The following is a 24,370-nucleotide window of genomic DNA, read 5'->3' as shown; positions in this document are numbered from 1 at the left end:
ATATATATATATATATATATATATATATATATATATATATATATATATATATATATATATATATGGAAAATATAAATAAATGAAGACAAAATGTCTATCGATAAATGTTTATATTATTATACATATATCCTGTACTTGAAATTCTAGTCATATATCTTATTTTTAGTTCGTAGTAGTGATATCATTTGTACGTATGACAAGTTAACACGATATAACCTGTGTATTTAAATATGTATATTTTAAAGTATTATGTGTCCTGTCCATACATTTCAGGGTTTTATACTAAAAGTAAATTTTCAGTTTTGGAATCTTTTTTCCCGTAGACATCATTTTGACCCCTATATGTGTACATATGTATATTCAAGTATTGCACTACTAGTACAATTTACTTCCTTCATATCAGTCTGATGAATAAGTAACTTTTACATAGATATCTTCGGATAGCAACAATATGAGCTAACTGTTGTGTTTTTCAAGAGAACACTTTTAAAATATTCTAATGTTGCACCTTAAGAAGCAAACTTCATGGCCACACAAGCCTAAAGATAGAATTAAAAAAAAAAGGTCAGTTTTATCTGTTTACGAGGGCTATCCAGAAAGTAGATTACGTTTTGGAATAAAAAATCAACAAAGTATATGAAACAAATTTTATTATATACAGATGAAAGCCACACACAAATACTACTTTTCGACATAGTCACCATTCAAATTAAGGCATTTATCGTAGCGATGTACGAGCTTGGAAATTCCTTCGTCGAAAAATTCGGCCGCCTGCGATTCAACCACTTCGTTACCTCTTCTTGCAGCTGTTCGTCGTCATCAAAACGCTGCATAGCCAGCCACTTCTTCATTGCTGGGAATAGGTGGAAGTCGCTCGGTGCCAGGTCGGGACTGTACGGCGGATGAGGAAACAACTCCCACTGAAAAGATTCAAGAACTTCACGCGTGACATTTGCCGTGTGGGGCCGGGCGTTGTCGTGAATCAACAAGATCTTCGAGCTCAACATTCCTCTGCGCTTGTTTTGAATTGCTCTTCTGAGGTTTTGCAGAGTTTGGCAATACCTTTGAGCGTTTATTGTAGTGCCTCTTTCCAGGAAGTCCACCAAAATCACACCTTTTCTGTCCCAAAAAACAGTCGCCATCATCTTCCTTGCCGACATTGTTTGCATGCATTTCTTGGGTTTTTGGGGAGAACCTGTGTGCCCCCACTGCATTGATTGCAATTTCGTTTCACAGTTCACGTGTTTCACCCATGTTTCGTCACCAGTAACGATGCGATCGAGTAAAGAGTCACCATCCTTATTGTAGGCGTCCAAAAAGTGCAACGCTGCAGCCATTCGCTGATTTTTGTGGTCCTCTGTCAAGATTTTTGGAATCCATCTTGCACAAAACTTGTGGTAACCAAGCTTTTCGCTGATGATTTCGTGCAACAAACTTCGCGAAATTTGTGGAAAACTCAAAGAAAGTTCCGTTATTGTGAACTTTCGATTTTCACGGACTTTAACATCGACTTTTTCGACAAGTTCGGCAGTCACTTTGCTGGGTCTCCCACTTCGATCTTCGTCGTGAACATTGGTTCGGCCATTTTTAAATCTTATGACCCACTGTCGCACTCCACCTTCAGTGATAATGTTGTCCCCATACACTTCACACAGCTGCCGATAGATTTCTATCGGTTTACAGTTTTTTGCTGTCAGAAACCTTATTACTGCACGCACCTCGCAGGATTTTCAATTAACGCAGACATTTCAAACCGTCACAGTATCTTAACGGAGCACAGCACGAACCTCTCACTAGCACGGCTAGATGCCGACTGAGCTGCGCAACGCTCTGACCCCAAGATGGCCGCGCTAGCCCCGCCCCTAGCGGACACAGACGAAAACGTAATCTACTTTCTGGATAGCCCTCGTATATTTTTCTCTCCATCTAACATACATTTTCTCTCTCTCTCTCTATCTCTGTGTGTTTCTTTGATTGTTAGATCTCAGTATTTTCCTTTCTTATTTACATTGACTGCCTACTTTTCCCCTAAAATTTCAAAAGCTCTATCTGAAATTCATTTTACTCCCATTTGTGTCGGGGTTTCCCTAATGAAACTCAATTTAATATTACCCTCTCATTTATCTCTAGGGCATCTAAAATTTATTTTGGTTTAATCCATGATACCTCTTCACACATTTGAAAACAGATACGATTTTAAACTTCAAATTCCATGACAGACAATAAGAAATTTCTGTCTGATTATAGTTTATCTTCTGGTGTATGGGTGCAATGGAAGAGTGTTTACTTCTGCTAGTTAAGGTTCATTATAGCACTCACCAAATATTTCGTCATTTTCATAAAGCGTATGTTTGAATTATTTTATAAAATGTAGTAAACAAAACACTGTGGTGTTCTCCCCTTTCCTCCTACTTTCTTCATTCCACCATTTCATGAGAGCAACGTCTCTCCTTTAGCCTAGCCAGCATAATCTTGAGACGTAAAACTCAAGATTTGATTGTAGTTCTACTGGTTGGGGTCGATCCCAGCCCCCCCCCTTACCAATCAAGATGTACGTGAGCTTTCTCGGGTTACTCCCGTTTCCTCCCAATTCCAACACCTGCCAAGTAAACTTTCTGGTAGACAATATTTCATCATTTTCATGACAAACCTCAGGTTTGAATTATATTATAAATTGTAGTAAACAAAACACTGTGGTGTTCTCCCGTTTCCTACCACTTTCTATATACTCTTTCAAGAGCTTTCTGTGTAAAGCGAAGCAATATAAAAGATTCATTTCTCATCATCACCATCTCCTTTAGCTTTGCAGGCATAATCGTGGGACGTAAAACTCAAGATTACATTTCACCTACAGCAACTTTAAATGATTGTACTATAGGAATCCTTCGCTATAGCCCTCCCTCAAAAAAAAAAAAAAAAAAAAAAAAAAAAGCTACCGTTCATAAAAACAACGTAACCAAATTGCAAAAATATTACCATTTACCAATACATTTTCTATTAAGATATTTCTCAAAATAACATGAACCCGTAAAAATATTCTTATACTTATCATCATACCTATATATGCTGATACACATTTAAGATGAAAGCTGACCCCCTCCATGGCTAAGCGGTTAGCGTACGCACCTTTTGATGTGAAAACCCAGGTTCATTTCCCGGCGGAACGGTTCGGATTCCATGACAATAACTAGGTCTTCGTCTTATATAGCCTCGCTGCTCAAAAGGCGTGCTAAACTAAATTCAACTCAATTAAAATGAAGGCACTGTCTTATCGTAATTTTATGAAAAAATTACTACCTCCGAAGATTACTTTATAATGCAAGCCCGAATTCTCCATGACATCAATCAATAAACCCCAACTCATAGAATATATATCTTTTATATACATTTACATAGTTATTATTAAAAAAAACAGCACCACTGTGGGGATCAGCTTGTACTAATCAAAATTTGTATTTATGCAACACGAAGGTTATGGCTTTTTTCTTTTCATTATTCATATCTCTCCGTGTTCTTTTAACAAAAAATAGACCTTATTTTCTAATAAGACAGCTTATGTTCCATTTGCTTTTTGTACACCAAGCTATCTCTAAAAACCAGTGTAATCTTCCGTTTTAAAATGTACAGCTATAATATAACAACGAACGATATGTTGGGTGGTAAATTTCAGAGCGCGGTCTTCAGTAATCTCATAAGATTGCTTGTTCCCCTACTCAAAAAGACTATTTTTTTAAATGTTCACTTTCCTTTTCGTCAAAAAGAATGAATGAACCATTGTAATATACTTACTGAGTTCTGAAAACCTTGTCCACCCCCCTCTCCGTTGGTCACTCTGCACGAGGTGGGGTAAAGGTTCATAATTCTTTTCAGGTAGAAACCAGTGTTGCCTCTATTCCTTGGCTTTTTTCATAGTTGAAACATATATATATATTTGTTAACTGGGGATAGGAAGAACGAAAATCTTTCTCATGTTACTGGAATTTAAATACCCAAGTGGTTTGTGGGTGGGAAATGCACGGAGTTGTACCAGCTCTGACAACAATTTGTGGGCATGCTCTCTCTCTCTCTCTCTCTCTCTTTGTAAAAGAACATGAATCAGTCACCCGTTCAGGTAAAGGATTATTTAAGTAAGAAGGAGTAAAACCTGTTTCAGACTTACCACAAAAGATATTTCCAATACCAGCCATTTTTTATTTATTTATTTAAAAAGAAATAGATTATACTTTTACGTAAGATGATCAATTGTTATCCAAATTCTACAATTTTCATCACCTTTAAAAAAAAAAAAGATATTCATTTTAGTTGATAAATCATAATCCTATCTTATGTCTGGATTCAATTTTTCAGTATTAAACTTCTAACTGAAATCATCGTGTCTTTCTCTACATATCATTAACTAGACATTTAACGTATATTAGCAAAAATTCTCTGTGTTGAGTGAAAAATCAAAATTACCTATAATTCAACTCAGGTTTCATATGTATGCAAATCAAAACAGCAATAATAATAATAATAATAATAATAATAATAATAATAATAATAATAATAATAATAATAATAATAATAATAATAATAATAATTTTGGAATGAAAAATCTAACTTCAACGGTTCAAATTCTATGTTAGCTGTAAGGCAACGTGTTTTATAGTTCAATCATTATAATTGGTCCTCCTTCTCCTCCTGTTCTTCTGCATATATCTGTTGATTCTATTACAGGATTTTCAAAATTACTTACCTTTACGTTCTGTTAGAGGCTGTAAATAAAAATATTTTCTTCTCACTTTTTTTTTCTCTCTTAATGTCTGTGTTAGACAAACTACTTTTTTTCAATGTACATTGTAAGTGGTTCACGATCAAAGAATATTATTTGAATAATAATAATAATAATAATAATAATAATAATAATAATGTGAGTATTGTAAATATAGGTTCATGTCTCAAATAGCAATGCTCTTGCTAAAAATCACAATTTGAAAAAATAACTTAGTCATATATTAGAATAAAAAAGGAGAAAAAATACACTTCGCTTTTACTTTGTCCACACAACTTTAATTATATATTTATATATATGTGAATATATATTACATTTTTTTTACTCAACTAGAGTTTTCGTTTTTTTAACCGAAGGCGCTCCATGGCCTCGATTCTTTTTATAGTAATAATAATTCTCTCGGCCTCCTCTTCTAAGGGGAAGAGAGCCCACAACGCTTCTTCTTCCTCTTCCCTTTTTCTTTTTTCCCTCTCTGTTTGTTCTTTTGCTTCCTCTCCTTTCATTTTCTTCTTCTTCTTCCTCATTTTCAATATCGATTAAAATGCAATCCATGTCGTCGAACATTTCAATCGCATTCATTGAACCGGCCATCCTATAAGGAAAAAAGAAGAAAATTTTTACTAATTGAAATTTTACAAGTCTATAGAATCTAAGTTAAGTATCCTTATGGCTAACCAATTATTACAATGAAGTAAATCCGATTCTCAACAATAGTATACTCCAAGTTTTAATCCAGCCTAAAAATCAAAACAGTTTTTTTTTTTTTTTTTCGTTTTCTTATATATTATATCCTAACTTTTTACAAATAGTAATAATGACATAATCGTTCAATGGTACATTGTTCACCTCCGGTGTCTGAGTTTAATCCCCGCTAGCGCTGTGTGGTGTACAAACATTTTGCTCGTGGTCTTTGGCGTGGGAGACCCGGGTTCGATTCCGGCGGGACGGTTCGGATTCAACGTTAATCCATAGGGCCACGTCTCGCTGCTGAAAGGGACGCTAAACTAAAAATCAACAATCATTTTGCCCGTGAATTTTTCAGCTTTTATAATACAACTTTCATGAACACGATGGATAGCCTAAACTTAAAATATATATCCATGGTTTATTTCTACAATATATATTAGCACTGCTGTACTATAAATCTAGTTCGCACCTAACCAAATAACGTATATGTCTTTCATACCATCGTCAACGGAAACGTATATGTTTTTGTAACTCAAGTGAACAATTTTAAAAATATCATCAGCTTTTCAGATAGCAAAGCTTATGTTAGAGGAATCAAATAATAATAATAAACATTTTACTTATAGTGTATTCAAATGATTTCTTTCTAGTGGATGTTCTCCTTCAGATTAGATAGTACAACGCACTGAAGCATATTGGGTTGCCTACCACTTAGGGACTATGCAGATTTCAACCTTTTCTCTGCTTTTTCCCCGATTCTGTGTGGAATAATATTCTTCAAACCGTAAATCTTAAATTTTGTTTAACTGTGTTTCAATTTACATTAATAAGAATTTGATTTTAACAACCAGAATAAAATAATAATATTTCCCATCGATAAAAACTCCGATATTCAGTATCCCAAGTAAATAAATTTCAGTATAGCCAACCAAAATAAAGTGATCTAATTTCTATCCTTTTCAGAATTTTCTGTAATCTAATTTCTCCATATATACACATTTATTATGCCCCCCGACAAAAATTTTCTGAGTGTGTCCCTCAGTCTTTTCTTATTCACAAGTTTTGTTCCTATACCCTTTATTTCAATACTAAAAGTATAAATAATAATAATAATAGTTGAAGCTACATATGTATCAACAGTATAAAAATAGTTTAAATCGCTTTTACAAAAAAAATCCTACAAAAAAAATTCAAAGTATATTCCAAAAATTAACCCAAGCGTATGTCTAACCAACACTTCTATTTAAAACTTGACAATATCATAGGACAATTGTTAATATCACAGCATAATACTTTTCAACTCATATGTTTAATCAAGTTACTTATTAGTCTAACTAAATCATTATGTTAATAGAGGAAACAATTCCAAAGAAATTCAGCAAAATTATTGTATTTTGAGTAAATTAGTTGATGTATTCGATAACGTTCTCGCCTTTTCTGTGAACGGTCTCTTGTTCAAGTCCTGACAGGCATACTCATTCAAAAAATAATTCTTAAAGCTTTTTATGGAATAAAATCGTGCTGGTGCCCCACCAAAAATTAACTTCTAAACATATTAATAAAATTTCGTAAAATGTATATAGCATTTCTCTTCAAGTTACAAGAAAACATGTCACAAAGTTCAGCATTATCATATCTCTCTCTCTTTGGCTATCAACTGTATATGTTTTTCGATACCGTACTACTTTAGTGATACAGTGGCTACCTTTGATGGTTCATAGTTTGATCACGAGCAAGTAAGTTTGTGATAACCAATATTATGTACATGAATTTTCTAATGCTACTCCCGTCTCCTCCCACTTTTTAAAAACTATAAAAAACATCTATATGTCTTTTCGTAACGAAAATTGAAAGATATTCATTTTAGCTCTGATAATTGGGGTCCCGGGTTCGATCCCAGCTCGCGCCAATTATTTAAACAAATTCATAAGAAACCTCAGGTTTGGATTATTTTATAAAATGTGATCGGTTCCCCCCATCTTTTCGCGCATAATTAATCTACCGTTTTTACTCATCTTAAAAGTTCTGACATAAAAATAGCATAACACGTATAAGGGCTGTACGGCCAGACTACGGCCACAATTACATACACAGCTACAGAAATAAATCCAGTCATATACATATGTACCCAGAGCTGATCGGTTATATATCTTCAAACTTTATACAGAATACGATACTAACTTCACACCGTTCTTTAGTCATTCCTAAACTTATCATTTAGTCTAGTAAGCTACAAATATATCAATTCCCATAAAAATGTCTTGCTACGCCATTACAACATTCCTACTCGTTTCTTTTCTTGTAGTATCCAAGAAACAGAAATACCTTCTATGTGACCCCATTGTTTCTAAGATCAAAAAAAATCCCATATATATTTTGAAATCTCATTCTGTTCTAATAAGACTTATATTTATAAAATTTTCCGTGTATGTAACAAATAAATCTCCAATACTAAAGTTCGGACATCGACACCCGCAACATGCATATTCCACTTCGTATCTTTTCCCTCGTTTACTAAAACAAAAATCAATTTCAAACAGTATACTTTACGAAATCTAATTCCCCAACCCTATCACTCTTATCCAATGTAAAACATTAACTTTCGCTCAGTTATATTCGTGAGTTAGCGGTTTGCTGTGTAAACTCCTTATTTATTTAACCTCTCGTAACAATCTATGATTGTGATCCGTCAAATAATTCGTTTTCTACGAAAAATAAAATTCTGAAATAGTAAAAACTCCTGGTAGGAAGGTTCGGATATAGCGAGGTCCACGTCTCATATGGACTCGCTGCTAAACAAACAAAAAGCAAAACAAATTTAAATTCCGTTTAAAACCATCTTTCGTGTAATCACCTTGCTCAAAGCACTGCTACACTTGATAAATTTATATGTCCTTTCATATAATACGACATTTATCTTCAAATGTCCGCAGATTAACGAAACGAAACAAACATTCCAACTAAATGATTTGTTTATCTACATATTTTTATTGTCCTAATAAATTAATCGAAAGAGCAAATATTTCCTTACCTGATAATTTTCAAACTTCACTGTCCAAAACAAACACACAGGATAGTCCACCGTGGGAAGTAATCTAAAAAAAGAAACACAATTTATTATTATATTTGAATAAAAAATATTAAATAATAACAAAAGAAATGTTGCACTGTGATACAATGTTGATAATATTCATATTTTGTAGGCAGTACTTTTTTGTCTTAAAAACTCAACTATCAATAATTCTCACGTTAAAGTTATCATTTCGCAAAAATAAATTAAATAGCGTTGTACTAAAATGATTATTTAACATTTTTTTAATAATATAAATTAAATCTCGTGTTACTAAAATGAATATTTATCATTTTTCTCGATAATATAACTTAAATCTCATGTTACTAAAATGAATATTTATCATTTCTCAATAATATAAATTAAATCTCATGTTACTAAAATGAATATTAAACATTTTAAAAAGACAAGCAGAGTTTTATTTCCATATGTATATAATTAAGGAAAACAGAAATCAACGAACCTTTCAATATAAGTAATGCTGAAAATTTGCAGATACACCGCTGTTTTGTAAACTATTCAAATACACTCAACAACTCTGAATACTCCACTTCTTTAAACGTGGTTTTTATATATATAACATAACCCACGCTAACTTCGAGGAGAAAGTATCTTCTCTTTTCTCTTAAAATTTTGTTTAAAATCCTCTTAAAATTAAGTACAAGAAATTTTTACAAAAATACACCCTTTACCTTGTGCAAATAACCATACCTGTTCCTTTAAAAGACAGTAATTGTTAAACCCCATCCAACTACATACAGTAAAAGAAAAAATATCTGTTACCCTTTCTGTAAATCCATACCATTGTCAAACCATAAAAAAAAAAAAAAACATGATTTTTCTCTAAATACATTACCGTCTATACCCACATATGAGTAAACAAAGATCTTCCTTCACAACAATAGAATTCGCAGTTGCAATCTGTTAGTGGATGCCTCAACTGCATTCGTTCTAAACATCAGCTGTCTATACAGACGGTAAACAAGTTTGATTTTTTTTTCAAGTTTTCATTTTAGATCTTATACAAAATTATTTCTATACCTTACATCAATGATACAACACTTAGCTATCAAGCGTGAGATCAATACTTCAATTCCCGTTAACAAACAACATTCACTCCTTGATTTTCGTTGCTTATACTCCAGTGGTTTATAATACATGCCTCAAAAATTGTGATATTCCATTTCATTTATTAAATAAGTAAAAGTTTCACGAAAACTATTCTTACGCATGTTAATAAAACTAATTATCCCTCTTGTTTCACAATTCTATGATTAGTCATTATCCATTCGAGTGTTTCGTACATCATAATGTTTATCTTTTCATAGGATGGATCACAAACTTCTTATACAATAAAAGACAAAATTCATTTTCATTCAATCATATATGTAACTCTAATATAAACGTTCCATGTTTCGTTTGCTAGCATATGATTTGTATTCCACTCAACATTTAAAAATCGTTATGGGTTACCTTCATAACAAAGTGCGTTCACTCCGTTCAGCTACAATACGTTGGTTCGATTCCAGCGTTCGTCAATATAGTTTATTCATATTCTCTTTTTTTCAAGATTAATTTAATAATTAACTAAATGCATCATTGCAATTTACACGGAGGTTCCCACACCCCTCCTCTCCTCATCCCTCTTTCAAGTTAAAAGCATTGTGGGTGAATGTTCCACAGCTGGTAAAAGAAATCCTTTCTCTTGGGCAAATTACCAATCTTTTAGAATTACAAGACATATGCTCTCCCTCTTTTTAAAGCAGAAAAAAGGATTATCTTTTCCTAAAAGTAGAAAAATATATCAATCATTCAAGTTACTCAGTTTCACAAACCTTAAACAGCTGCCCTCTCTCTCAAACAACGTACATTGTACTCTTTTTTTCTCACGGTTTTCAACAAACATATATATGTATATACAAAATCGATGGGGCTTCAACATAATGGAAGGATTCTCATTCTTAGAAGGGTTACACAAAATAGTTCATTTTCAGCTTGCACTTTATATATATATATATATATATATATATATATATATTCTCTACGAAAATCTGTCTCCCAATGCCTTGTGAAATTATCCGTATAATTGGAGGCTCTCTTTTCTTAGACCGATACACATCCGCATCACAACCCACAATTAGTAAACTTTAAAAACATCTGGGGTACCCCAAACACAGACACAGACAGACACACACACACACACACACACACACACACACACACAATGTACAAAGCTTCTCTCACTCTCTCTTCCAACATCAACATCACCTGTTCTCTCTTATTTACTACATGTCATTGTCAACATCATTATAGTATTTAATACAGGATGTTTACTATTAACCCCAGTACTCCCACCCCTCTGCAGCTGAGCCATTCAATTGAATATAGTGCAGCTGAGGTTTTTTTTCGACTTGATCTCTGTTTACGTACCACACACACACACACACACACTATAGCCAGGTGTTTTCGAGTCATGATTTCAGCATAAGTCTACTGACCTAACACACCACCACCAGTGGTCCGGCGCTGCGGGCGCCACGACACCACTGCCAACCCATACATCTGACGTGTTGCCAACTACAGGTGTTTCCATTTTTCTGATCACCATCTGTAGTTTTCAGTCTATATCATATGAAAGTTCTTGACATTGTTATTGGTAAGTCCTTTAGTGTGCAAGCACCATAACATGATAGCGAACACACACTATAAATTCAGTTGTTTCACATTATCTTTTCTTGTACTACTTAGTTTTTCTTTTTTCTCTTCCTGCTGCTTTGTCGTGATAAACACAGCTCATCACTTTTTATTGGAAAACAACAGAAACAAGTTATTTTATCTAAAATTGTAAGTGATAAAACTATCAGAATTTCTAACTTTCTCCTTACCGAAGAGACAAGACGAAAATTTTAATGTAATGAAAATAATATATATATGTGAAAGCTAACATGTCAACGTATAGCAAGAAACAATGTTACTGGATATTTACCCATCGTATTTTCCTTGTCTTTCTCACCGACTACTACCTCTTGTGGCACTGCGATCATTACTAAGGGAAGAACTTCTTTTCTGATGACCGGGTAGTGAAAGCTATGGTTCATAACTTCTTCGTATCGCAGCCCTGTCTTCTTCTGTCATGAAATCCACTGCCTGAACGATAGCGAAAGCATATTGCCGAACCCGGAGACTACCTGAAATAACAAGGTCCTTTTAAGTTCTTTTGCAATTTTAATAGCTATAATCCAATATTACTAAAATGTATAGATTACAAATTAAGTTTTCCGTAAATTAGATGGAACAATGCTAACCTGTAAGTTCTTTACGTTCTCTATCAGCCTAATAGAATCACGTTACGACAAAGTCAAAACGCAGGGGATCGACCATTATCCTTTCTCTATACACAGAAGATACGATATTACGTATGTTACGCTAACAGGAAAGTTACTTAACTAGAACAACCAACATTTTCGCAGTACTTAAACGATACTTTCTTTCATAATACAGAAGGAGGAGGAGGTGATAATAATATACTAATAACAGCGTAGAGCAACTACATAAACGAGATACATAGAAGAAATCTTGTACATGTATATGACAAAGGAGAAGTCACTTTGGAAATTCCACCACTATGCAAAAACTACTTCTGCAAAGAGAAATTATTTTTAGTACGATGGCGATCATTATTTAGCACAGTTTTTTACTACTGTCCAATCTTCATAAATTCAACCCGTAAAGAACGAGAGGTAAAACCAATTACTATCCTATTGTGTTTCTTCGAAATTAAAAATGAAATCTTTCAGTTTGGCTAAAGGAGACGAATGATTATCGAAAAATTGTTTGAATGAGAATGTGGGAGGTACCAGAATATACAGAGAAAACCCAGATACAATGTTGGCTAGGGATCGAACCAGGGACCCCAAGCACCGAAGCAAACGCTGTCACTGAACCACCATGCCCGCCAAAAATTAGTTTTCAAATTAAACACTTTCATAATTCAAATTAGTATTAGGTGAACTATGTATTTACTATTACTACCTACAGAAACCATACACAAATATGACCATCATTTTGGAAATCCAGGCCACTAAATTAAATAATAATAATAGCAGATTAGGTGATGAATAATTTTCAGAGAGTGAGAAGTTGAACTTTAGTTGCTCTTGGACTCACAAGGGAGGTTTGTGAGATGAATTTTGTAATCAAGCTACACTACAGTTCATTCATAATCTATATATATAAAAATGAAAGTGACTATGTTTGTGACTTAGTAATTCTTGAACCACCCGACCGATCTCGATAACATTTTCAACATACATGAGGTTCATGCCTGGAAGTGTTTCTACCATTTCACTTTGACGGTACAGCGTAGGGGAGGGGGAAAGCGGGATATTAAAAATGATCGAAAATTGACCGATATTTGTGCCGAATCTATAATATTCGGGGTCGCTGAGATGATGAGTAACACTTCCGATGCAGTTAAGTGCAAATTTAGCCCCGCTACTTGGGATATTATATATATATATATATATATATATATATATATATATATATATACAAATGATCAAAAATGACCGACATTAGTGTCTAACCGATAGCTTTCGGGGGCGCTGAGGCGAACAGTGACAATTCTGATGAAGTTCAAATCCAAATTCAGCCCTTTATATCCAAAATAAAACGTATTTTCCCCGTGCGAAGAACGAGTATTCTGCTAGTATAACCTAAAAGATGAACTGTAATGTGTAACTGATGACAGTTCGTTAAGTGAAAATGAGCAGTAGTTAAGAAAATTATGGGAGTATTATTTCATGATACTGAATTAATACGAAGATTCTTCAATAAAGACATTATTATTATTATTATGACTAGCAACTGTCCCCACGTGCTGGTGAGCGCAATATTTTGCGTTTCTTCTTTTGGTCTTTAACCTATTCGCGCAGACTTACGGAAAGTTCCGTATGTTCGTAGAGGGACAAAAGGCAGATTTACAGACATTTTCCATTTTACCTCCTTCCATCCTGTTTTTCCCCTATTAACTCAAATATTAGTGCGTATGTTAAATTCTTCGTCACTATGTATTCTGATTGTTCAATAGTAGTTTTTGTCATTCACATACAAACATTACAGGAATATTCCTAACATTTCCAGTAAATGATTATAAAATATAATGTACAGTGTGTCAATTTTTCTGAAAAATTACTTTAAAACTGCTTGAACGCATTTTAAGTTACAGAAAAAGTATGTGTCAATGGGATAATATAAAATTTGTTTGAAATGGAAGTCTCGCATGAATTCGAACACACGAACTCTAATTATGTCGAATGAAGAGTCCAAATACTACATTTCATGTGTCTAACTAAGGAATTTGGAGATATAGAGAAAAATTGCAACCTCCATTTTACCTCCTCCATGTCGAATTGCTGGAAGTCCTTCCTCAGCCGTACTTTAATTTATAAATTCTATGTTGGCTCTTTTTTGATTAGTTTCTGTCTCATGGTATTTACATTTTAAATCCCTGGCTAACTGGAGGCTGTACTGTTATTTAGATGCCAGGCATAATTAAATGCACGACTGGGAAACTGTTTGTCAATATCGCAAGATGTAAAGTCTTTGCGTCTCAGAGCTCAAAAAAAAAAAACAAAAAACAAAAAAAAACGACCAATGGTGTTTGTTTATTTATAAGTTCAACCAAGAATACGAGAAATATATCTCGGGTCCTTATGCAAAGAATGCTTTTTAAGTTCATTTTTAAGTCTAAAGTCCACTCAGAAGATATTTTTTCTACACGTGTCTATAGTAGTGTGGTATGTTAGCGTAAGTATCCTGCATTTCCGGTTACCAGCATGAAATTTCGCTATTTTGTTACATATCCAATGAAGGTTGGAAAATTACCGGGAGACAGTTCGTAGGATCATTATGGTCGACACTGGACGCCATATTGGAAAATGGCTAACGTCTAGCAACTTAATCTAAATATTTACATGAAAGCTTTAGAAAACACTTTTCTTCTTCTCCAATCCTCTGCCAAACAGAATAAGAAACAGATAATAGCAAACTTTTTCCGATTTTAATCATTTAACCCTTTGGGGACCGATGGATCAGATCTGTACCATAGGGTCGACCTTTGGAATTTGCCTTATAAATCTCTGGTTAAGCTTTCCACACCGGTTTTTTTTTTTTTTTTTTTTTCATTTATTCGTGTGTGGAAGCATCGAAAAACGTGTTTCATGGGCATTTTACAGTCACGCGGTGGTGACATCACGAACATTGAAGAAGAAAAAATTGGGTACATTTTTGAGAATTTTTGGATTTTTTTTTGACACGTTCCTATTTATTCTAGGATCATGGTTCATAGCTCGTTGTGTTCGTAATGAAGCACTGTTTCCAACTGTACTATTACGACTTCCCTATTGTGTATCAGAAGCGAGAAAATCGCGTCCAAATTTTTTAAAAAAAATGAGATTTTTCCAGGAAAAATTTCCCTTTTTCGGGATTTCTCCCCCTCAAGAACACGATAGGGACATTGAGTGGTACCATTTGAAAGCTACTCTAATTTGATATGAAATCGTTTGCGAATTATGATTCTCGGATAAATAGGGACGTGTCAGGGATGTTTTTTCTCTCTTAAAGTAGTACGAGTTATGCTTTCCACGTGGTTGAATTTTCTTTACCGCCCTTAGTTTTCAAGATATGAGATTGATATTTTCCACAGATATTACATACACCATGTAGTATGTTTTAGGTGACTGAGTTCCAAGCGTTAAAACAGGGGGGAGAGGGACCCAAACTTGAAAAAGAGTTTTTTTTTCTGACAAAATTTCCCTTTGGAGGTAATTTTCCGTCCACAGGCACATAGTACCCACATGCGAGTGGTGCCACTCGAAAGGTTGATTCATTATAAAGACAACAAGGTACGATTCATGTTCCTACGAAGAATAGTCTTTATGCTGAAGCTCATTGAAAAACAATTGACTGACAATGTATCATTGGGGGAAATTGGTAAATCGGCTAGAGCATCTTCACTAATTTTTGGGGGACCATTCTTCATACTGACAATGTATTATTGGGGAAAATTGGTACATCGGCTAGAGCATCTACACTAATTTTGGGGGGACTATTCTTCATACCTCATTCTATTCACTATAAATCAAAGTTCTTTTTGGTACCACTTGCATGTTCATGTTAAGTACTACTTGCATGTTCGAGGGAACAATTTTTTTCTGTAATTTCCGTTTTTCCCCAGGTGCCATTTTTTTTTTTGTAATTTCCGTTTTTCCCACTTTGGGCGGGAAATTCCCGCCTTAGGTACCAAATAAGGAAATTTGACTAGTACAGTTGGAAACGCCGCTTCATTACAAAAAAACGAGGTATGAACCATAATCCTACGATAAATAGTCTCGTTGAAATAGCTGCTTGACTAAAACTCTAAAATTTACCTAAAAAGGTCCAATAAAGGTTAACTGCATGAATGGTCTCCCCGGTCACCCGACCTCACTGTGAGTTTTTATTGTAGAGGTGTTGTATATCAAGTACAAACTAATACAGTTCATCATTCTACAACTTTAATATGTTTGCTACAATGTTACATATCTACATAACTCATATACACTTTCACATTAAAAAAAAATGTTCAGCTGCTGTGTTCGTAGTGATATCACTGTGAGCATTGCCCTTCACATTCGCAAAGCAACGTACAGACGAGTCCGTTCTTAATACAAGTACTTTTTCCAGTACAGCGCAGTTTGCAACGGCGTGTCACCAGTTGTCGACTGTTATCAGACATACTCCTCAACGTAGTCCACACACGTTGGTAACAGAGTCCGTCATCTGTTTCCTTTCAACTCCATTTCAGGGGTTCAACATCATGCACATCCTTTTCGAGGCACTGTCGCCAGATCTTGCGCTGAAGAGTTCCTCTTCTTGTATGGAGATTCAATACGTCTTCGGTTGGAGGTATTCTGTCTATTGTGCGATTTTTCTTGCTGAATAGAATATGTCTGGTTTCGTTGTCTTCCTCGCAAGTACTTGATCTGTCGTACATGAGCGTCACAAATCGCTGGATTAGCATGCGAGATTGGTAGCTTACAACATCGTGAGAATGAACGACTGACAGTTACCGGAAAGCTGCATCCACTTTTCTAAACGCCATCCACATATTCCATGCACTTGTCTTGCCAACGCCAAGGAAGGCTGACACTGTGTCACAGCCCGTAAAACTGTGAAAAAACGGCAGCAAATCTATCATTCCAGAAGGAAAGTTCGTGCACATGGTGTGTATAGGAATGAAACGTCGTATTTTTGCAGAGTCCCAATCAATCCATAGTTTCTCCAGAGTGGGTGACAGATGCAAAAACGCTAAGAGAGCGATAACAACAACATCGGAGTCAACTGTGCGAACTAAATATTTTTGTGTCCCTTCTTGGCGGCATGACGGACGTGCAGAAGGATTCCATCAGCTTCTATGTGAGATGAGGGAGAAATCCTAGTAATATCTAAGTCTGAAGAAGAGGATAAGACTTGATTTCCTCTTGTGCAGAATATTTCTTTCTGAAATACCAGCTGCAGTTATTGTTTCGGCGAGGTAATGAAATAACCTTTCCTTGTTGTCATCGTTTGCAAGGAACTTCTGAATTTTTTTTGTAAGCGGTTCCGTTGGCTTGACAACAAAGCGGTCGCCCTGCCCACGCTTCTGACGAGTCTGTGTTTTCAAGCTCTTTTCGATGTAGTGATCAAAGACCACGTCTAAGCTTTTAGTGTCTCGAAGTGTGAAAGAAAGCCAGTTATTCACAACTGCGGCATATTCTGCAAATGTTTTTGCTGCTCCTGGTTGCAGTTGGTGTAACAGCATCGCTCTATCAATGACAAGACAAGAGGAATGGGGGATGATAGTACTTGTACACCAATCACATTTTTCAAAACATTTCAAAATATCTGATTTAGAGGTAGGAAGTCTGACATCTCCAAATTCAGATATTGATGGAGGATAAGTTGTGTTCTTATGAGAAAAGAATTCTCTGATGTCGCCTCCCTTTCTTGACATGCTATGAACATCTTGCAGAACAGGTTAGAATCTTTGTGTACTAGTAAGTTTCATCTTATCTTTGCAACAAACTTTCAACGAGCTACAGTTGAAAAGCTGCATATTAACTTTCTTTTATAACATGGTGTATGGACTGCTTGCATGTCATTAGACGGTTATAAACGAAGTCCTCATACATTTTGGTTCCTGTGGTAGCTGCGATGCAGACAGACTGGCACGAATCTTCTGGCTATTTCCAACGAAATACTACTGAATGCAGTAGAAACATATATTAATAGTCGATACATGTTGCAAATAATGGCAGCATTGTGAAAACGGTAGATGGAAAGAAGGGGGCAAGTGCCCTCTGGTGGCATCGTGAGCCAGGCTCGTAGCCATCGCAAAAATGTAGGAGGAGGACGGAGAAGTTAGGGGGCCCGATCCAACCATATTAACTGTAATATCTGTTCTTGCAAGCCTACCGTGAAAACTTTACGGGGCAGTAGGAATTTAGGTTGTGGCCCCCCATGACTCCTGTGGATACGGGCCTGTCGTAAGCCCCCTTCCCAGAGATGTTGACTTGATATATAGGTCAAGTAACAATAGTCTTATTTTTGGTGTACACAAAATAACTGCCTCTCCCCCAGAATACCTGTGCCCTTTCACTAGCCCCCTCAAGAAATTAAAGCTATTGCCGTTATTGTCTAGCAGTTCACAGTCTTTTATAGACGTTTTGCCTGTGAATTTGAGCCCAAAGACGGTGTAAATCGGAGAAAATTTGGAGAACTTTGAAAAGTAGGCCATTTTTCAAGATGGCGCCCAGAGTCACACGAAACATATTGAGAAGCTGTCTCCCGGCTTTTTTCTCATTTACATGTCGCGTTAAACGCTCTGACCAAATTTCGTGCTGGTAACCGGAAATGCACGATCCATACAAATTATTGCACTTACGGACCGCACTATAGGGGCTAGGTTAAATTCAAATTTGTATCGAAGTCATGAACTTGTGTATTATGAGGTATCTCAAGAAATCACCAATATGCTTAAACTTTCAATTTAATTTTTCCACAAAATGTATCTTTTGACTTAACATATTTTTATACAAGCACCCGAGAAATATGCGTCGTATGGAAGGTTTTATCACGCATAATAATAATAATAATAATAATAATAATAATAATAATAATAATAATAATAATAATAATAATAATAATGTTTTCAAGAGCAATATTGTGTATAAACGTGTTACTTCTCTTTTCACTATGTTGTCCGCCGGTAACAAACTATCCATCTATCAATGTAATTTGAAAGTGCATTTCATTCGGAGAAGAACCCAGCACCAATAGCCGTACCCTGAATGGTTTGGTACCGATAGGTTGTAGACAATATGTGATTTGTACGAAAAATTAGGTATGTTGAGCCATCACTAGTGTTTGAAATACTTATCTGTTCCGTTCATTGTGTACGTGTCACGAGAATGCACTACATCGCAACCATAGCGTATTGTAGTGTAACCGATCCTACTTATGCTTGAGGAGCAGTGTCGAAAATGGCCGGACTATTGGAAACACGGACAAAGATTAAGGTTTATAATGTGATCGGATTTCTTCATTCATAAGGCACCAGGCCTACTGAAATCCATCGAAAATTGTAGTGTATTTATGGAAATACAGTGATGTCCCTTAAGGAAGTGTGTACGTGGTGCAAATTACGTATTGCATGAATTATTGGGATACATGAGAAGTGTGTTCAACATGGGTACAGAAATCACTATCAAAAGACAAAAAAAACACGAAGGAGCTTGTCTCTAACCCACCTCTAGCGCTATCATGTAAAAGGGAACGAATACTTCAAACCCATCACCACCTGTTGTGAAACAATAGTTTACTTCATGGTCAGGGAACACTGACAAATGGGTTTGTTAAAGTGCTATACAACGTATAGTTGAGTAGTTGCTTTGAATTACTTTCTAATACTTTCAACTTTACTAACTTTCTAAAAGCATTTTCAGCGTTTTTCCAGACTTAAAAGCTGATAATGAAAACAGTGATCCTCGAATAATTTCTTAGTTTTCGTTAGGATTGCAGGTGATTATGAAGCAATTTCTTCTGCATACTATTGTAACTTTTCGCAATCTATATTGTTATACATACAATTCTTAAATCAATCCATAATGTATTCAAAATCTTTTCCGTGAAATATTTATTACATTTGATACTTTCAACTTCGAGATCGATCTGTCACTTAGCTTGAAGAGATGCGCTTTCGTTATATAGTTGATCATTGCAACTGAGCACAATGCTCGTCTGCCTAAAAGGGGTGAAGATGTTCAACGATTTGAAACAGTTTTTAAAGCTGTTTTTCACTATAATGGCTTAGTCTACATCATTCAAGTATTCTCTTTAGCTGGAGTTAACGTCCCATTGAACACCGAGAATACATGAGACGGACTCTACTGACCCGAACCACATGAGCTCCCACCGGGAGTCAAACCACGGGCCTCACGCGCCGAAAAGAATACATTAACTATACAGTCACGAGGGAGTTTTATCTCACTATTCTGCACAGGACTAAAATCACCTTATTATAGTAAGCCCATGTAATTAGCTTCGAACATGAGTGAGCTTCCCTTATACCAGTGCTAGTTCGATAATGTTTATTTTATTATGCTACAAGTGTTATGTGCTTAAGTTACTATTATGATTACCAATCGTTAACTTTGAAATAAGGAATTCTGAGTGAACCGAAGGAACCCTAACGAACCCGGAGGGATTTCTCTCAAATACTAATAAAGTGCTGATGATTTTTCTTCTCTTCTACATAGTAAACCATTTTTTACAAAAAAAAAAAATCAATATTTAATTTAATTAAACAAGCTTCAGAGGTTTCACACCGCAGTGACGATGATAGAAGCCGACCATCGAAACAGTATACCAGCATATATATATTTCATTCAAGGATGATTCAAGAGATTCTTTTCAACTATTTAATTATTATTAAGTATTCTGCTTGTTGGTAGATCCTGGGACGTTTTCTAAAACTGGCCTGGTAACTTTTTCCACACTTGTCGAGCTTCATTTCTCTTTTAACTCCCATTATTTTCTTTTATTTTTCAAATAATCAATCAGTTGTATTTTTCATCTTCCTACTCCTCATTTTCCTTCCATCTTTTCCTCAATGGTGGTACGAAGAAGACAATTTCTTTGGAAGGTGTGTCCAATCCAATTGGCCTTCCTATAAAAGCTGCTGGCTATTAAAAAAAAAAAAAAAAAAAAAATTCTCTTCTCTTCTTCCCGTTTTAAAATAATCTTTGTCACTCTGTTCGTCCATTTTATCTTCATCTTCCTCCAACTCACTATTTAATATGCGTCCAATTTTGTCATGAAGTATTTCGTCATTATTGCTTTTTCGTTACTTAAGAAATGTTGGTTGGTTGACTTGGAGTTTAGTGGCCCTTTCACCACCGAGGCTACATGGACCTAAAACTTAACGTGCAATCAGAACAACATGAGCTCCCAATAGGAATTGAACTGGGTCTCTCGCAACAGAACATCTTAAGAATTGTGTTTCTATTGTGAATACTAGTATATTAAAATACATATACCAGACATTCATCTTTAGACAATATTATTAGTCTTGACTGACACTTGGACACTAGTAATTCCGTGTACAAGCAACACTAAGACTTCATTATTAATGAACTCTTGTATTAACAATTGACTATCTTCTTTTTTAAAAAACAAAGAAAGAAAAGAAAAGAAAATCCTCTTACTGGAAATTCCTGGAGTTTAATATTACCGCAAACATTAATATAAACTTTCCCTATTCTTTGACGAATGACAAGCTAAGAAAATTTTACAAGCAAATGATTGAAATACGGAAGAATTAGGATTTTGCTTCATGTCCTCACGCAGATATATTAAGGAATAAGGAAACTATTACTAAAAAGAATCCCAACCACTACTGGAGTTTGTATCCAAGATCTCGTTTCAGCAATTTTGTTCGTTAAACCAATCTTTTATAAATTATTTAGAATCTTATTGAATCACAATATTTTCGTTTATTTTATTTTATTTTTTTTTATTTATTTTCAATGGGAGTAGAATAAGAACAACTACTACCGGTACTTTTCATATAGCAAGTTATCAGCAAGGTTTTGGTGATTTCTACATTTCAATTTACTATTGCAGATATTGCAACCCAAGCAACTGGAAACTGAGATTACAAGCACTAAAAGCATGCGCTATACTCCATGAAGAAGCGCAAAATGGTAAGATTAACTTCTCGTTTTCCGGTTTTTAAGTCTTTCTTTAGTTTTTCCTTATCACCAGATGAATTGTACAATACAAAAACACGAGTTTGAGATAATTGCTAAATTACAGCAGTTTTCAAAGCAAGCATGATATTTTTCTCTGTGCGTATCATTGGCTAAAGTCAAAGTTTGTCGTTGAACTCCTTCAGATCCCTTAAAGACAGAAACTGACGCATTGTTCATTAAATTATTAGAAAATAATTGAGACACTTATAAGACGGTAAGAGTTTTCTTGTACGGATTCGACCGTTTATTCTGTAGACTAGTTCACCAGATTCTAAACAATCATCATTTTCACAGCTATCTTCCATCCAGGTACTCTTTTCTGGACTTAAAACGTAGAATTAAATGTTGTATAAAGTTGTATCTTGTTAATTATAGCTTTGGAAATATTCAATAGTATAACAAAATTGATCAAAGTACCAAATATGTATTAATAATACTTGTGTAACAAAGGAAATATTCCACAGTATTAATAAAACGAAACTGATTGAAGAACCAAATATACAGTTTCGGCAAGTAACATCGCCTTAACCTTCAGATGTGTCTGATGAAGGTATGTTACATTGCCGAAACTGTATTATCTGGTGATTTTGTCAGTTTTGTTTCAATAATACTCTTTTTTGTCAAGATTTGGTGATACTCCTAAATCGTCTTCTATTTCAGCTTGATCTAGTAAAAACCAGGATAAAACGATTACGGAAGTTGTGGCCACATACAACCTACCACATAAGAATTAAGTTTTCTGTTCTTTCATGAAGCATTCGTCGTACAATGTCTTTTTACGTCAACAATTAGTTTAATGTTAGAATCTTTGCATCAATAGTGGAAAATATCTTTATAAAATGATTCAATCTGCCATGTGAGTGACTTAATCTGGTGAACAAGAGCACTGAATAAACGGTCAAAACTGTACAGATAAACTCTCTAACAAAACAAACGAAGCAAGAGTTTCATTTCAACTTGTAATACTGTCTTTTTGACCTCCGAATATTAAAATTAAAATAATTCTATTTATCAGCAGGCAATCAACGTTTCACATTACGCTCTTTACATTACCTGTATTTAGTCATAACCATCCTATTCTGCAATCAATCCAAAATAAGGAACACCAACAATGTGTATAGCTTCTATCATTCAGTATATCTGCATATATCTGCAACGAAAAGTTATGAGATTAATTCAAACTTCATGCAAAAGAATATTTGCTGATAGTTGATACATAACTCAAATAACAACAGTCTTACCTTGTTACAATGTCCACTAATAACCCAGTCAATGAAGGTAAAAATAAGCTAGATGTCGGAAGTAATTCCCGGAGAGCTGAATTTTTTCCTGTTGATAGACTATAATGAGACATGTAATTTCCCAAAAGTCCCCGGTTCTCCCCCTTGTGCTTCCCCCCCCAACCCCCCTTAAAGGTGAATTTGCCGTCTCTCAGAAAATTAGCCATAACTCCGAAACCAGTGGAGCAAATGCTTTGCAACTTCTTTTATTTTCTTTGACTAATGTTAAGCTACAAAAAAAGGTGTCTTTCATTTTTCTCGAGAAACTTATAGTTTCGTGGCAATTGTGTCTTAAAGAGAAAACAATAGTTTTTTTGGCGGGAAAAATTCTCTTTAATTTTTTTCTACGAGATAAAGTAAAAAAAGGTTTCAAATGAAAGTTTTAGATCGAAGTTAAGAAAACGAGGTATATTATGATAGTATTTATTTGGCACATAACGAAAAAAATAACAAAAATGTGCTCCACCGGGTCAGCGAGCCTCAGTACTTGTGTAATCCGACGAAATAGTACATCTGCACTACAACAGATGGCTGTGCTACTGCCTGAAATTATTTTGCTTATGTATTGCATCAGTTGTAATTAGGACTATTTTTTTTTCTTTTTTGTAAAATTACTGAAATGTTGCTTATCCGCTGTTGTATCTCAGAGACGCTTTATCTTTTGTGTAAAAAAGAAAAAATATTTCCATCACAATAAGCGAAGAAGGAAGAATGTAATCATTTCTTAAATAATTTTAATATATTTTCGTCAGTCGAACTGGCCACCTGGAGCTCTAACCAGGTTAAAAAATAGGGTATCCGTAGCTGGTGGAGAAAAATAAGCGAGTCCTTGGATTTCCATCCCCATTGTGTGAATCGTAATCGCGATCTTCTCATATACGGTTGGATTACTTGCCTCTCTGAGGTTAAGGAAACAACCGTCGAATTGATTATAAGCCTCCACGGAGGTAAATAGACGAAATTGATCCTAAGTTGACGACCTTGCTATTCCTTTGGCTTTTCGATTTATTTGGTTCTCTCCTCTTCGGAGGCAGAGCTACCGAAAATCAGTTGACGACCTTGGCATCTCTACCGGCTCACTAATGCCTATTCCTTTAGTAGAAAAGGTGTAGAAGTGTTGGAGTTGTTCAAAATGGATCATTATAATTTAACATGCATTTTTTGTAAGACCTCTTTACAAGGAAATTTGCCCACAGTCACAGTGAAAAAAGGAATCGGAAAAATTATTCAT

General features: G+C 34.9%; 1 long non-coding RNA gene across 2 annotated transcripts in view; it reads right to left on the bottom strand.

The window, feature by feature from the left end:
* Positions 1-5,028: 5,028 nt before the first annotated feature.
* LOC145664633 (uncharacterized) overlaps positions 5,029-24,370 on the bottom strand; it is a 57,844-nt gene continuing 38,502 nt past the window's right edge. For both annotated transcript variants that reach the window (XR_014127503.1, XR_014127502.1), the window contains exons 4-7: positions 22,913-23,009; positions 11,515-11,716; positions 8,490-8,553; positions 5,029-5,363 (exon numbers count right to left, since the gene is read on the bottom strand). This is a non-coding gene — a long non-coding RNA (uncharacterized LOC145664633). The remainder of the gene's footprint in view (positions 5,364-8,489; positions 8,554-11,514; positions 11,717-22,912; positions 23,010-24,370) is intronic.

This window comes from Thermobia domestica, chromosome 11 (genome assembly GCF_964235325.1).
Source record: "Thermobia domestica chromosome 11, izTheDome1.hap1.1, whole genome shotgun sequence".
NCBI lineage: Eukaryota > Metazoa > Arthropoda > Insecta > Zygentoma > Lepismatidae > Thermobia > Thermobia domestica.
Note: the sequence above shows the minus strand (reverse complement) of the source record. Positions and strands in the feature narration are given on the sequence as shown.